At 37.1% G+C, this 16,120-nt stretch overlaps 1 protein-coding gene across 1 annotated transcript in view; it reads right to left on the bottom strand.

The window, feature by feature from the left end:
* LOC136842852 (lachesin-like) overlaps positions 1-7,990 on the bottom strand; it is a 210,219-nt gene extending 202,229 nt beyond the window's left edge. The window contains exon 1 of the mRNA XM_067110726.1: positions 6,736-7,990. The gene's annotated coding sequence lies outside the window, so the exon portion shown is untranslated. The remainder of the gene's footprint in view (positions 1-6,735) is intronic.
* Between the last annotated feature and the right edge of the window lie 8,130 nt (positions 7,991-16,120).

Below are 16,120 nucleotides of genomic sequence, written 5' to 3' on the forward strand. Positions count from 1 at the left end.
GGGCGGTTATGTGTCTGCTTGTTGTTTTTTGTTGTTTTTTTTTTGGTGTACGTGTAAGTTTATTCGATTGCCTTGATATCCATTAACAGAGGTTTTTTTTTTTCAAACTTTTGATATCGTATAACTTGCGCGATTTAAATCGGGATAAGCAATTATTAAAAATTTATTTCCTTTTCTTCTTCTACTGTATTCGATGATTTGGGAGATTACTGTAATGTACAAATGCTGTAATATACAGAGGACTGTGATATTTAACTCTCTATCTGCAATTGAAACATCCATTTTGGCCGATACGACGAAAAAATTACAGATTATCTTCTTATTATAAATATATATAATATATATATATATATATATCTATATATCTATATATATATATATATATATATATATATATATATATATATATATATATATATATATATATATATACGATAACGATTGAATTCACTAAAACCTTACTGAAAATGCTGTTGAATCCGAGAATATTTGGATTTAGTCATAAAAAAAAATTAATATATCTAATTTAAGTACTGATATAATCCCAAAGACTTTAGCGAGCTCCAACGCTACTTGAAAAACCTATGTAACCTAGTTGTTGTGATGCCACTTTCAGTAACCATAAATGAATAAGCTATCAATCAAATCAAGGTGGTTCTCGATACTCCTTCGCTACGGACAATAATCTTCGCACACAAAAAAAAAAAAAAGTTATAGGCCGGAATTTTCAAAGTTTTGCCACAATCTGCCAAATCCGTGATTACTTCCGCTGAAACACCTTACTGCTTCTAGAGGAATCTCGTAATGGCTGCCTAAGTATCTGCTGAAGAACAGTTACTCAGAACTACAGAGATCTCTTGATGGCTTCCTTAGTATCTGCCGAAGAACGCAATTGTTCACAACTACAGAGATCTCGTAATGGCTGCTTAGATTTTTACTGAAGAATTGTTGTTCAGAACTGCAGAGATCTCATGATCGCTGCCTAAGCATCTGTTGAAGAACGCACTTGTTCAGAACTACAGAGATCTCGTAATGACTGCTTAGATTTTTGCCGAAGAACGCAATTGTTCAGAGCTGCAGAGACCTCGTAATGGCTGCTTAGATTTTTGCAGAAGAACGCAATTGTTCAGAGCTACAGAGACCTCGTAATGGTTGCTTAGATTTTTGCTGAAGAACGCAATTGTTCAGAACTACAGAGATCTCGTAATGGCTGCTTAGATTTTTGCAGAAGAACGCAGTTGTTCAGAACTACAGACACCTCGTAATGGCTGCTTAGATTTTTGCAGAAGAACGCAATTGTTCAGAGCTACAGAGACCTCGTAATGGCTGCTTAGATTTTTGCAGAAGAACGCAATTGTTCAGAGCTGCAGAGATCACGTAATGGCTGCTTAGATTTTTGCAGAAGAACGCAATTGTTCAGAACTACAGAGACCTCGTAATGGCTGCTTAGATTTTTGCAGAAGAACGCAATTGTTCAGAACTACAGAGACCTCGTAATGGCTGCTTAGATTTTTGCTGAAGAACGCAATTGTTCAGAGCTGCAGAGATCTCGTAATGGCTGCTTAGATTTTTTGCTGAAGAACGCAATTGTTCAGAGCTGCAGAGATCTCGTAATGGCTGCTTAGATTTTTGCTGAAGAACGCAATTGTTCAGAGCTGCAGAGATCTCGTAATGGCTGCTTAGATTTTTGCTGAAGAACGCAATTGTTCAGAGCTGCAGAGATCTCGTAATGGCTGCTTAGATTTTTGCAGAAGAACGCAATTGTTCAGAGCTGCAGACACCTCGTAATGGCTGCTTAGATTTTTGCTGAAGAACGCAATTGTTCAGAACTACAGAGATCTCGTAATGGCTGCTTAGATTTTTGCTGAAGAACGCAATTGTTCAGAGCTGCAGAGATCTCGTAATGGCTGCTTAGATTTTTGCTGAAGAACGCAATTGTTCAGAGCTGCAGAGATCTCGTAATGGCTGCTTAGATTTTTGCTGAAGAACGCAATTGTTCAGAGCTGCAGAGATCTCGTAATGGCTGCTTAGATTTTTGCTGAAGAACGCAATTGTTCAGAGCTGCAGAGATCTCGTAATGGCTGCTTAGATTTTTGCTGAAGAACGCAATTGTTCAGCTCTGCAGAGATCTCGTAATGGCTGCTGAAAGAACGCAATTGTTCAGAGCTGCAGAGATCTCGTAATGGCTGCCTTTTTGCTGAAAACGCATCATTGAGAGCTGCAGAGATCTCGTGGCTGCTTAGATTTTTGCTGAAGAACGCAATTGTTCAGAGCTCCAGAAATAATGGCTTGCTGAAGAACCAATGTTCAGAGCTGCAGATCTCGTAATGGCTGCTTAGATTTTTGCAGAAGAACACAATTTTTCAGCTCTACAGAGACCTCGTAATGGCTGCTGAAGAACGCAATTGTTCAGAACTGCAGAGGCACATAGACCCTTTAAACATCATTGAAGTAAGGTGTATATCAGTCTACTAGAAATAACTTGCTGAAAGCCTATAGCACCTTTGGAGCCGTATATTTATATATAAAATGCATATATATATATATATAATATATATATAAATATATATACAATATATATAAATATATATACAGATATATATAAATACATATATACATACACACATAAATAATACATACATACATACATACACACATACATAATACATACATAAATACATACATACATACATACATATGCATTCATACGAGCTTTTATATTTTCCTGCAGTATCACAAAGTAATTTACCATCCTAAGAACTTATTCCGTTATCCTCATTCCTATTCAGACGAATCAGAGCATATATAAAAACAAAACAAACGAGAACATGAATAAGATAATATTTATGACATCCTTGTCCGGAAATAAAATAAGAAAAACTTTTATTTACCTTTACAATACCAAGAATTTTTACAAAGGGATTATCTGCGCTGAATAGCCGATGAAATATGATAGGTTTCAGGTTATGATTCATTATATATATATATATATATATATATATATATATATATATATATATATATATATATATATATATATATATATATATATATACATATGACATGTGTGTGTGTCTGTAATTTTTATATTATATATGTATCTGTATATATATATATATATATATATATGCATTCATATATTCATCCTTGTATTCATGTATAATGGGTTATTTTCGTCCTGTTATTACATTTGTATACCCTGCCTAAGGTTTTATAACAACAACATTTCCTTTTATATCAGTGAAAAGTCCAGTACAGCCTAAAGCACATTATTAATGTTCATTCTTTGTTTAGACGAAAAAGTTAATCCTTGCAACTAGTGTCAGAGTTTTAGAACCTTTGCTAAGCATTGTTTAGTTGTTATGTTAGTTCACATTCATTGTAATATTATTATTATTACTGTTATTATTATTTTTTTATTTATTATTATTATTATTATTATTATTATTGTTGTTGTTGTTGTTGTTGTTGTTGTATGGGCGGCGCTTTGCATTGTTTTCAGATTTTCTTTGTTCTTGTCGCAAGCAAAGACTTCTTGATATATTCTTGTTAAGTTCGCTGTTCCCCTGGCTTTATATTTTCTCTTTTTGTTTTTATATCATAATCATAGACCGATCTTGTAGTAAAATGGCTTCTTTTTTTTCTAAATATTTTATTCAGTTCATCAGGTGGATGAATAGATAAAAATTTCGGTGCTTTGATAATACGTAACCTCCGATATTAACATGGATAAAAAAAATTTATATTAATCTGTATCCTTGTCAAATACTGTTTGGTAATTAGACTTCTTAAAGTTCTCTCACTTTACTTTTAGTCAAGTTTACTTACTGCTTTATAAAGCTCTTTTAATACTTATGATTTTCCAGTCATAAGAATGTTGACTATTTGCTTTTCAAATTTCTGTCCTGTCATACAGTCTGCCAGGCCTTGTTTAGTAAGGGACTCGCGCGGTAGTCACCTAAAGATTACCTGTCCAGGTGTATAATCACAGGTAGAAAGCGAAAATTAACTCGTCTTGTTTCATTCCTGTATCATCTTATCAAGAAGGGGAACTTTTTTTTTATAAAGGATTATAGGCTGGAATCATTCCCGTACAAATGATTTAGTTAATAAAATACTTGTCTAGGCGTATACAATTACAGGTATAAAACGTGAATTAACTTCATTTGACTGGAGGATCTCGTCTTGTTTCATTCCAGTATCATCTTAGCAAAAAGTGGAACGATTTTTTTTTAATAGAGGATTTTAGGCTGAAATCATTTTCATACTTTAGGTAACAAAATGTATGTTTGTGTGTATGGATGAGCAAGGGTACATTCATTATGAATGCATAAATCTGAATGAATTAATAAATGCATTATATTATTCTTGTATTGTTGATTCGCTTATTCGTGCTGTTTGTGCATTATAATGAATGTAATCTTTTATATATACATATATATATGTATATATATGTATGTATATATATATATATATATATATATATATATATATATATATATATATATATATATATATATATATATATGTATATATCTAGATATATATATGTATCTATATATATATATAATACATATATATATATATATATATATATATATATAATATATATATATTATATAGACAGACAGATAGATAGATAGATAAATAGATACAGACATATTGAGAATATATGTATACATAAGTATCTTATACTCTTATTATTCATGTTGAATGAACATTTGCTGAGCGTTTCCGTAGCTGTTATTCATTCCTGTGAAAGACTAGAATTTTTGCATCCAAAACGTACCCTGAAGATTCCTTTTCATTGAATAATGGCTCATTTTCTTGTTTTCGTCATATCTGTTTCACTTTTGCTTCCAACTGGCAATTCCCCTGATTCCAAACACTGGCGGAAACGTTTCTTCAGAGAGATGTATAAATAAGTGTTCGATAGATAGTATTGTAAATAACACAGGAAAAACTTCATCGTTTGTTAGATGGAAATTGCAGAGCGCAAGTTAAAAACACAAAGCATATTTTGAGATGGTGCTTGCGATGCTTTTAAATTCATTCTGCCTTTGAAAGCAATGATAAGCGTGGAATAACCGTGGAGGAATAAGCATAGAGATAAGAATTTTATACGCATGGAGGTAATACGATTTTTTTTTTTTTTTGTAGCTACAGAAGGAAAAACTTGCAATTGGCAAATATAAACCGAACTGGAAAATAATTTTAGTGGACGAGATTATTGCAATGAAGATAGCGGTCATCGTTGTACTGCGGTTAAGAAACTCACAGAAAGAGAGAGAGAGAGAGAGAGAGAGAGAGAGAGAGAGAGAAATATTTTTAGAGACTTAAATTAGAGTGATAAAAAGGGTAAGCGTTACATTGCTGTGAGAAAGATATAGAAGAGAAATAGATTGATAGAGAGAGAGAGAGAGAGAGAGATTTTTTAGAGACATTTACATTAGAGTAATAAAATTGGTAAGCGTCACATTGCTGTGTGAAAGATGTGGAAAAGAAAAATAGATTGATAAGAGAGAGAGAGAGAGAGAGAGAGAGAGAGTCTTAAAATATTTCCCAATATTTGGTCTTCTTTCTAGCCATGTAAGAAAAGATATTCCCCAGTTACGTTTTAAAAATGAGGAAAAGAAAAGGTAAGAAATTCCTTAAATATTCACCTGTGTTTCATCTTACTTGATCAGATTAACGAATGGAAACATGAACGTAACACAACGGTTAGAATAATGAGAAACGGGGAGAGAGAAATTTCTCGAAAATTCACTTGCTTTCATCCTCAAATATTCAGTTGTATTTCATCTTCTTTAATAAGATTAATGAATGAAAATATGAACGTAATACAGCGGTGTGAGAGAGAGAGAGAGAGAGAGAGAGAGAGAGAGAGAGAGAGAGAGAGAAATTATTCGAGAATTCACCAGTACTCCATCCTTTGTCCCGTCCATAAGAAATTAATCAGATATTCACCTGTATTTCATCTTAGTAGATTAGAGTAATAAATGGGAAGATTTACGTAAAACAGCATTTAGGATATTGAGAGAGAGAGAGAGAGAGAAATTCTTCGAAAATCCACCTGCATTCCACCCTCAAATATTCAATTGTATTTCACCTTGTTTAATTAGAATATCGAATGGAAATATAAACGTAACGCAACGGTTAGGATATTGAGAGATGGAATGAGAGACAGAGAGAGAGAGACAGAGAGATTCTTCGAAGATTCACCTGCATTCCAGCCTCAAATATTCACTTATATGTCATCTCTCTTAATCAGATTAACGAATGGAAATATATAAACGTTACACAACGGTTAGAATATTGAGAGAGAGAGAGAGAGAGAGAGAGAGAGAGAGAGAGAGAGAGAGAGAGAGAGAGAAATTCTTCAAAAATTCACTTGCATTCCATCTTCAGATATTCACTTGTATTTCATCTTGTTTAATTAAAATAACGAATGAAATGATTAACTTAGTACAACGGTTAGAATATTGAGAGATAGAGAGGATAGAGAGAGATAATGGAATGAGAGAGAGAGACAGGCAGAGACAGAAATTCTTTTAAAAATCACCTGCATTCCATCCTCAATTATTCACTTGCATTTCATCCTGTTTAATAAAAAAACGAATGGAAAGATTAACGTAATACAACGGTTAGAATATTGAGAGATAGATGGATAGAGAGAGAGAGGGAATGAGAGATAAGAGAGAGAGGGAGAGACAGAGAAATTCTTTTAAAATTCACCTGCATTCCATCCCTGGCCCCGTCGGAGCCGAGGTGGCGCTACCAACCGGGAGAACTCAGGAGAAGTTTCTCGTCGGGGAGAGAGAGAGAGGCGTCGACGGTTCCGTGATGGCGGACGGCGGACGCCACGTGGCCCCCGACGACTTCGGGTTTACAACGACTTCTTCTTTTCCTCCTCCTCCTTCTTCCTCTCCTTCTTCTTCTTCTTCTTGAGAGGTCGCTCAGCGGAGATCTCCTTCGCCTACGCTTGCGGTTTTACGAGACCTCACTTCCTCTTGGCAAGTCGCTGAACTGTTTTCCTTTTTTTTTCCTCACCTCGTTATCTGTTATTTCTCGTCTATTCGGCACTTGTCTTTTTCGCAACCACTTTATCTATTATCGTTTTAATTTCGTTTTCACCTGTGGCGGGGGCTTGGGCGGTTGTGCCCAAAATGGCAAAATTACTTATACAATTTACCCGTCATGCGTCTTCACGGAATTCTTTTCCTTCATTTACGTCACTCTTAATGTATTGATTTTCCCCCTCGTCAGAACGACTTATTTTATCGGCGATTCCATTTTGTTCAGCGATCTGCCGATGGATATCGGGGGAATCCCAAGACAGCCGGAAGTGTTTGGGCCTTAATTTCGGCAGCGGGTCATCTTCTGGTCGTCTCAGAACGGCGCCGATGGACAGCAAGGACCCGATTCATTTCGGCTGCGCATATTGCGAAGGGGTGAGAGAGGACTTCGGAGCCAATTAAGGTCTTCGGGAAGATCCTCAAGGATTTCTTAGGATCTTCTCTTCAAGTCGCCAAGAGGGATTGCGAGATAGAAAGAGAGAGAGAGAGAGGTTGGGAGGAGAGGGACCTTGCTTGACCGTGTCTGTACGTGAGTGCGTGTGTGCGAGAGAAACTGAGTGATAGAGAGAGAGAGAGAGAGGAGAGAGAGAGACGAAGCGGTCGGTGGTGCTCTCTCCATACAGCGGTCGCCGCGAATGCTGCTGCTCTCTGGTGTTGAGGCCGAGGCCGGAGGATCTCGACTGAAGGTTCCAGAGGAATTGCGTGTGTGTGTGTGTGTGTGTGTCTGTGTGCGTGTCTGTGTGCGTGCGCGTCGTCGCCTTCGCTCGCTCCTGCACGAGCACACACACACACAAACGCACGCACGCAAACACACACACACACACACACACACACACAGGGGATGATGGTATCACAGAGAGCTGCTGCTGCAAGGTGGGTGTGCCCGACGCCCATTGCATGTGCAACCTCCTCCCCTTCTCCCCCCTCCACCCCTTCCCCTCCCCTCTCCCTCCAGTGCCAGTCGCAGTCTCCGGCCACCTATCCTGGGCCGAGAAGAGTTTCTTGCGCACACCCACACCCTTGTGCCCGCCCATCCTGCCAATGTCTCCACGCCCTTTCTCTCTCTCTCTCTCTCTCTCTCTCTCTCTCTCTCTCTCTCTCTCTCTCTCTTTGGAATTCTCTTTTCGAGTTTCTTTTTATAACAGTCTCCTGCTGCCAGTCTATTTCCCAAGGTCGGAGATGTGTATGTATGTGTATATATACATATACTGTGTGTTTGTATATATGTATATATATATATATATATATATATATATATATATATATATATATATATATACTTATATATACATATATGTGTGTGACTAATGTACGATCATAGTTATCTCCCTGTTTATCCATACTCTTATATACAGACCTCTCTCTCTCTCTCTCTCTCTCTCTCTCTCTCTCTCTCAATATTCTTATGAATCTTTCATATGAACATTTGTAAATGGATAAAAGGTCTGGATGTTCTTTTTCCTGTTGTCTGTCGGACACCTCTTTCTCTCTCTCTCTCTCTCTCTCTCTCTCTCTCTCTCTCTCTCTCTCTCTCTCTCTCTCTCTCTGAATACTCTTATGAATCTTTTATATGAACGTTTGTAAATGGACATATCCAACAAGAGGTCTGGATGTTCTTTAGCCTGTTGTCTGTTAGACATACGTCTCTCTCTCTCTCTCTCTCTCTCTCTCTCTCTCTCTCTCTCTCTCTCTCTCTCTCTCTCTCTCTCTCGTATATCTCCTGGTCTCACAGACAGGGTTCTTGAATCTATATTCCAGCCTCAGACTAATTCCGCGGAGGTTTTTCCCAAATCCAATTTCGTCCATAGGAATTTCTAGGTCAACAGTGACGAGTGTCTCTCTCTCAGGCCTTTGTCATTTTAATTTGTTGTCTGGTAGGGGAGGGGGTGGAAGGATGGGGAGGGGGTGGAGGGATTGGGGAAAGGGGGGTTTGATTTTGTCGAGGCTGTCTTTGTTACTAGCATCGTTGTTTTGTCGCTGTTGTTGCTGCTCAGTTGAATCACGTCTCATTTTAACATATGTTTTAGTTTTCTGTCAGAGAAAACTATTGAGATGGCAGTTTGTCCGTCCGTCCGCACTTTTTTTCTGTCCGCCCTCAGATCTTAAAAACCACTGAGGCTAGCGGGCTGCAAATTGGTATGTTGATCATCCACCCTCCAATCGTCAAGCATACCAAATTCCAGCCCTCTAGCCTCAGTAGTTTTTATTTCATTCAAGGTTAAAGTTAGCCATGATCGTGCGTCTGGCGCCGCTATAGGTGCCAACAACACGTGACACCACCTGGGCGTGACTGAAAGTTTCATGGGCCGCGGCTGAGAGTTTCAAGAGCCGCGGCTGAGAGTTTCTTACAGCATTATACACTGTACAGAAATCTCGATGCGCCGAAGAAACTTCGGCGTATTTTTTACTTTTTTTTTTTTTTTTTTATGCTCCTTAGCTTATTTTAATAACACAAGTCTAAGATTCTGTTTTTGGATAATTTTTTTATTATTTTGTTTCTGTTTGTGTCGTCTGTTTTCTAGATTATCGTACGTGTCACTAGTAGGACTTCGCCTAGAGTAATTACGTCTAGAGTAATTAGGAAAAAAGCTGAGAGGAAGTAAAGCGTTTTATTTAAGATTCCTAATCTTGCCAAAATTAATTAATTTACTGTGCACGGTGGTAATATAAATGGTAATAAATCTAACTTGATAATGAACATTTGCAAGTTACTACTACAACTACTACCACTACTACTACTACTACTACTAATAATAATAATAATAATAATAATAATAATAATAATAATAATAATAATAATAATAATGAGAATGAAAAGCCCCAGTAGTGTTAAAAATATTTATGTACAGAGTTATCGGTTTTCACTCTGTACACAAATATTTTCAACACTACTGTCTCCTTGTTTCAGTAATAATAATAGAACTATCCTTAAAACACGTAGTGAGAAGGAAACTTGAGTTACAGACACACGTGTTTCTCATGATTCTTGCGAATATGTTTTCAGTACTCAACTCTGAAAGGTCGTTTTGTAACCTACGCGTTTTTTTAGCGTAACTGTGGTTCATCACTATCATCATTATCATCATCATCATACACCCAAACAGTAGGATCATCAGCAGCTCGTCGAATTCCCTTCAAGCACACTCTACCAGTAACTTATTATATCATGCAAGCACTCCTGTGCTACCCAGATATTTAGGCATAAATATCCCTGTAAATCTTTCACTCCATATATCCAGCGCTTTCGAAGTCTTCTACTCCGTAGGGAAGTAGCGCCGTCCGTGCACCTCACGCGGTGAACTGTAGGCATTACTTAAGGTTCTTTGCAGCTTCTCGTCGGCCCCTAGCTGCAACCTCTTTCATTCCTTTTACTGTACCTCCATTCATTTTCTCTTTCTTGCGTCTTACTTTCCACCGTCTTCTAAAGGTTGTTCCAACATTTTATTTTCGGCGCTGAATGACCTCATAGGTCCCAGCGCTTGGCCTTTGGCCCAAATTTTATATTCCACTTCCAATTCCAAATTAGGGTCTTCTCCCTCCTTGTAAACCAGCTGAGTTTACAAATAGTACGTCTCAACCGCTTCAGCCTTTTTAGTTTTCTGTAAAACTAAACTATTGTGCCGGCTTTGTCTGTCTGTCCGCACTTTATTTTGTCCGCAATTTTTTCTGTCCGCACTTTTTCTGTCCGCCTTCTGATCTGAAAAACTACTGAGGCTAGAGGGCTGCAAATTGGTATGTGGATCATCCAACCTCCAATCATCAAACATACCAAACTGCAGCTCTCTAGCCTCAGTAGTTCTTATTTTATTTGAGGTTAAAGTTAGCCATAATAGTGCTTCTGGCAACGATGTAGGATAGGCCACCACCGGGCAGTGGTTAAAATTTCATGGGCCGCGGCTCATACAGCATTATAACGAGACCACCGAAAGATAGATCTGTTTTCGGTGGCTTTGATTATACGCTGTACAGAAAGCTCGATTGCGCTGAAGAAACTTCTGCCCATTTTTTACTTATTTTATATTTTTAATTCATTAGCGTTGAACGCGTACTCTTCACTGCCATAAAGGAGAGTTGGCTTGACAGTTCGTTTATACAGTCCAACATGGGACGTAAGTTTGTTCGGGAGAATGGAAGAGACAGGACTTACAAATACCATATTGAAAAGCGTTTCAGGATTATTTGATATTTAGAACTAGTAAAAACATGTGTTCTGGAGAGGATAATAATAATAATAATATAAGGGAAAATCAACTCAGGATTAGCAGAAACCTTCCTTTTACTTATTGGAATAATAATAATAATAATAATAATAATAATAATAATAATAATAATAATAATAATAGTGTAAGGGAAAATCAACTCGGGTTTAGCAGAAACCTTCCTTTTACTCATTGGAATAATAATAATATAAACAATAATATAATAATAATAGTAATAATAATAATAATAATAATAATAATATAAGGGAAAATCAACTCAGGCTTAGCAGAAACCTTCCTTTTCAATAATAATAATAATAATAATAATAATAATAATCTTCTATTTCTATAACGTCATCATTTTCATGTTCTCGCGTATACTGCATTTCAATCCATTACGTCTTTTTTTTTTATTATGCATATTTTCTTAATTAACGTAAAGAGAGTTATAATCAAGAAGCCCCGTCCCCACATCTCTCTCTCTCTCTCTCTCTCTCTCTCTCTCTCTCTCTCTCTCTCTCTCTCTCTCTCTCTCTCTCTAGGCTTAACTTCTCCACCCCACCTCTCATTCGCTCGTCATTTTTTTAATTTCCGGATTGATTGTAGGGCCACTTACCGTAATCGGTAGGCAAGTGGTAAGTGGCGGGGGTGGGGGGGGGCCACTCTTCATACCACCCTCTCTCTCTCTCTCTCTCTCTCTCTCTCTTTTGCCCTCCTTTTTCACAAGTACTTGGTTTTTGGGGAGTGGAGGGGAGGGGGCTAGTCTTAGCCTCTCTCTCTCTCTCTCTCTCTCTCTCTCTCTCTCTCTCTCTCTCTCTCTCTCTCTCTCTCTCTCTCTCTCTCTCTCTTGCCCTCCTTTTTCACAAGTACTTGGCTTTTGGTTTTCGTTTATAAAACGTTAAGGAATCCGGTTTTTTTGTCTTAATATCCTTCATTATCATCTTGCGCGCTCAATTTTTTCTTTTTAGTGCAAAACTATATTTTATTCCTCTTGTTTTATTATGCAAATCAGTCACAATTCGAAGCAGAGATTCGTTTGTTCTGATATTCTTTTGTAGAGAAAGTCGCCACACCCCGTGTTTATATACGTTTGTGTGTTTACACTTGAATTCCCAGCCAGAAATTTAATCCGTCAATAGTGACAGTGGAAAGTATTGCAGTTTTGTTTAGCGTGTTAAGGATATTTTGCTCTCTGCAAATGAAAGATTTTATTTTTAACAAATTTTGTTTGGCTATTCAAGGATATTTTGCTTCTGCTTGTAAATAAAAATTGTTTTGTAAAGTGAAGGTCATTCGCCTAAAGGTCAAGGTTCAGAGAGGCTATTACTCAGTAGCCCTTGTGATTAGCTACAAATCATTACTCTTTAGTGATTGCACTGTAGGCGTTAAATGGATTATGTTCTGTAGTGGACCGTTTCTTCTTAACTTTTGGTCTTTTAGTGAAAGTGGAATATCATTCCCATTACTGGGCTAAGACCATAAGTAATTCCTGTGATATTCTGAACAAATATCTTTAAAAAGAAATGTAAAATTTTGTATGGTAATAATCATAATTTTTCCCTGAAAAATACTGAATAAAAAGATATTATTACATGGGAAATATTGCACGGTCTCTTGATAACTGCTGTTATATATCATACCATACTTGAAATTAGGAGATGTACTTACTCATATCCTAAAATTTTTCTTTTTAATAAGTCTTTCATTTAATTAGTGATGTACCAGTGATAATATTTAAGTCTCGGGTGAATTATATATTTATTAATGAGTGAGAATGTAGTTTCTTCGGCGCAACCGAGCTTTCTGTACAGCTTATAATGAAGGCCACCGAAAATAGATCTATCTTTCGGTGGTCTCGGTATAATGCTGTATGAGCCGCGGCCCATGAAACTCTCAGCCGGCCGTGGTGGCCTGTGTTGTTGCGTTGCCAGAAGCACGATTATGGCTAAATTTAAACTTAGATAAAATAAAAACTACTGAGGCTAGAGGGCTGCGATTTGGTATGTTTGATGATTGGAGGGTGGATGATCAACATTGCAGTTTGCAGCCCTCTAGCCTCAGTAGTTTTTAAGATCTGAGGGGGGGGTTAGAATAAAGTGCGGACGGACAGACAAAGCCTGCACAATAGTTTCCTTTTCAGAAATCTAACAAAAGAATATATTACCGATTTGGGTACAGAATTTCGTGTGTGTGTGTGTTTGTGGGTACTTCCTCGGGATATTTTACGTTTATACTCTGTTTAGAAATTGTTATTGTTTATTTTACGGCAATTATTCTATGTCCACTTTGCTGTCATTCCGTTTAATGATTATTTTCATTCTTCTGTTCATTTTCGACGGAAGCTGTAATTACTGACAGATTAATCATTTGTCTCTTGACATTTTTAATTTTATATTTTTAACGTCAGTATTCTTTCATTCCTTCCTCTTTCCTCAATTATCACTGTCTTACAATTTTCTTGACATTATGTGCTGTTTTGGCCGCTGATGAACGATCATCATAGTCATTGTTACCATCATCATCATCATTATATCATTAGTACGATCATCATTACCATCGTCATTTTATCATTATTACGATCATCGTTATCGTCATTGTATCATTATTACAATCATCATTATCATCATCATTATATCATTATTACGGTCATCATATATCTTCATTATATCATTATTACGATCATCATTATCTTCATTATATCATTATTACGATCATCATTATCTTCATCATATCATTATTACGATCATCATTATCATCATTATCATATCATTATTACAATCATCATTATCATCATCATTATATCATTATTACGATCATCATTATCATCATTATCATATCATTATTACGATCATCATTATCATCATCATTATATCATTATTATGATCATCATTATCATCATTATCATATCATTATTACGATCATCATTATCATCATCATTATATCATTATTACGATCATCATTATCATCATTATTATATCATTATTACGATCATAATTATCATCGTCTTTCTTGTCTTTCTCTGCCGCCCCTCATCGTTCTCATTAACTGGCTTCATTCTCCGGCTCGCCTTCCAGACGCCCGTTTATTATGCTCACCTTTCCTTTTTCTATTAAGCTTCTGCCTCCTGCGCTTCTTCCCCTTACGTTGCTTCCTTCTGCGTCTTCTTCTTCCTCATCGTCATCATCGTCATCGTCGTCATCGTCATCATTACTTCATAATCATCATCATAATGACCTTTGTTCTCAGCAATGCTTTCACCTTCCGCTGCTGTCTTCGCTTCGGCTCTCTCTCTCTCTCTCTCTCTCTCTCTCTCTCTCTCTCTCTCTCTCTCTTTATACCTTCTTCATCTTCATCCTTCTCCTCCTCTTTCTTCTCGACCTTTTCCTCTTCCTCCTCCTCCTCGTCTTTCGTCTCCACCTCTTTCTCCTCCTCCTCCTCCTCCCCTTCTTCTTCTTCTTCTTCTTCTTCTTCTTCTTCCCCTTCCTCCCCTCCTCCTCTCCTTTCCTCTCGACCTCTTCTTCCTCCTCCTCCTCCTTTTCCTCTTCTTCCTCCTCCTCCTCCTTTTCCTCTTCTTCCTCCTTCTCCTCTTCCTCCTCCTCCTTCTCTTCCTCCTCCTCCTCCTTTTCACACTCACCCTTTCCTCTCTCCACCTCTTCTCGTTCCTCCTCCTCCTCCTCTCCATTCCTTCCCTCTCACCCTCTCCCTCAGCCGCCTCTCCCCTTCTCCTCACCCCGTTATCTCGGAGGTCAGGCTCCTCGAGCGAGCGGCGCCCCTGCGCCCACCTGATAACCCATTGCCTGAGTCACCTCTCGGATTGCCGGCAATTATTATAATGAGCGAATGAGGCTGATGCCTGATTGCCCACGTGACGTCACCCACCACAAGGCCTCCTCCTCCTCCTCCTCCTCCTCCTCCTCCTCCTCCTTTTGCGCTCTTTTAATTAGCGGGATTTGCGTCTGGGGACGTTTTTCGTTGCTGCTCATTTCTTCCCTCTTCTCTATTCTCGTTTTTTTATTTTTTTATTTTTTTGGTTTGGTTGTAGTAAGGTAGATTAGGCGCTATATAGCCTGTGTGTATATGGTATATGTGTATGTGTATATATATGTATATATACTGTATAAATATATATATATATATATTTATATATATTATATACTTATATATTTATGCCATTACATATAGTATATATCTCTATATATATATGCATATACTGTATATATATATATATATATATATATATATATATATATATATATATATATATATATATATATATATATGTGTGTGTGTGTGTGTGTGTGTGTGTGTGTGTGTAAATAAAGATAAAATCACGAAAGGAAACAGGAAGCACTGGAGTGCTGCGAGGCCTTTCGACACTACGTCCTTCACTTAGGACGTAGTGTCGAAAGGCCCTCGCAGCACTCCAGTGTTTCCATTTCCTTCGTGAATTTTATCCGTTATTTATATATTCATCACGTTCCATATTTTCGTGATTCAGTTATACATTATACATATATATATATATATATATATATATATATATATATATATATATATATATATATATATATATATATATGTATATATATAAGGTTCCATCGTTCATTAGTGTTCGTGGCGTGCGTGCAACAATTCATGCCGTCTAACACGTCTCTACTCCTAGCAACTCTTCCATCTGTCCGATGTCCTGCTCCTTTTCTTTATTATAAATGTATACATGTATATGCAGCCATTGTGCTTACATATCCAGATGATAGCTTATATTTTTATTAAGTCAGTTAACACACTATCTTACAATGGTGTATAGGCTACTCGTCCTTGACAACACAGTTATGTAGAGGTATA

Source organism: Macrobrachium rosenbergii, chromosome 10 (genome assembly GCF_040412425.1).
Source record: "Macrobrachium rosenbergii isolate ZJJX-2024 chromosome 10, ASM4041242v1, whole genome shotgun sequence".
NCBI classification, from domain to species: Eukaryota; Metazoa; Arthropoda; class Malacostraca; order Decapoda; family Palaemonidae; genus Macrobrachium; species Macrobrachium rosenbergii.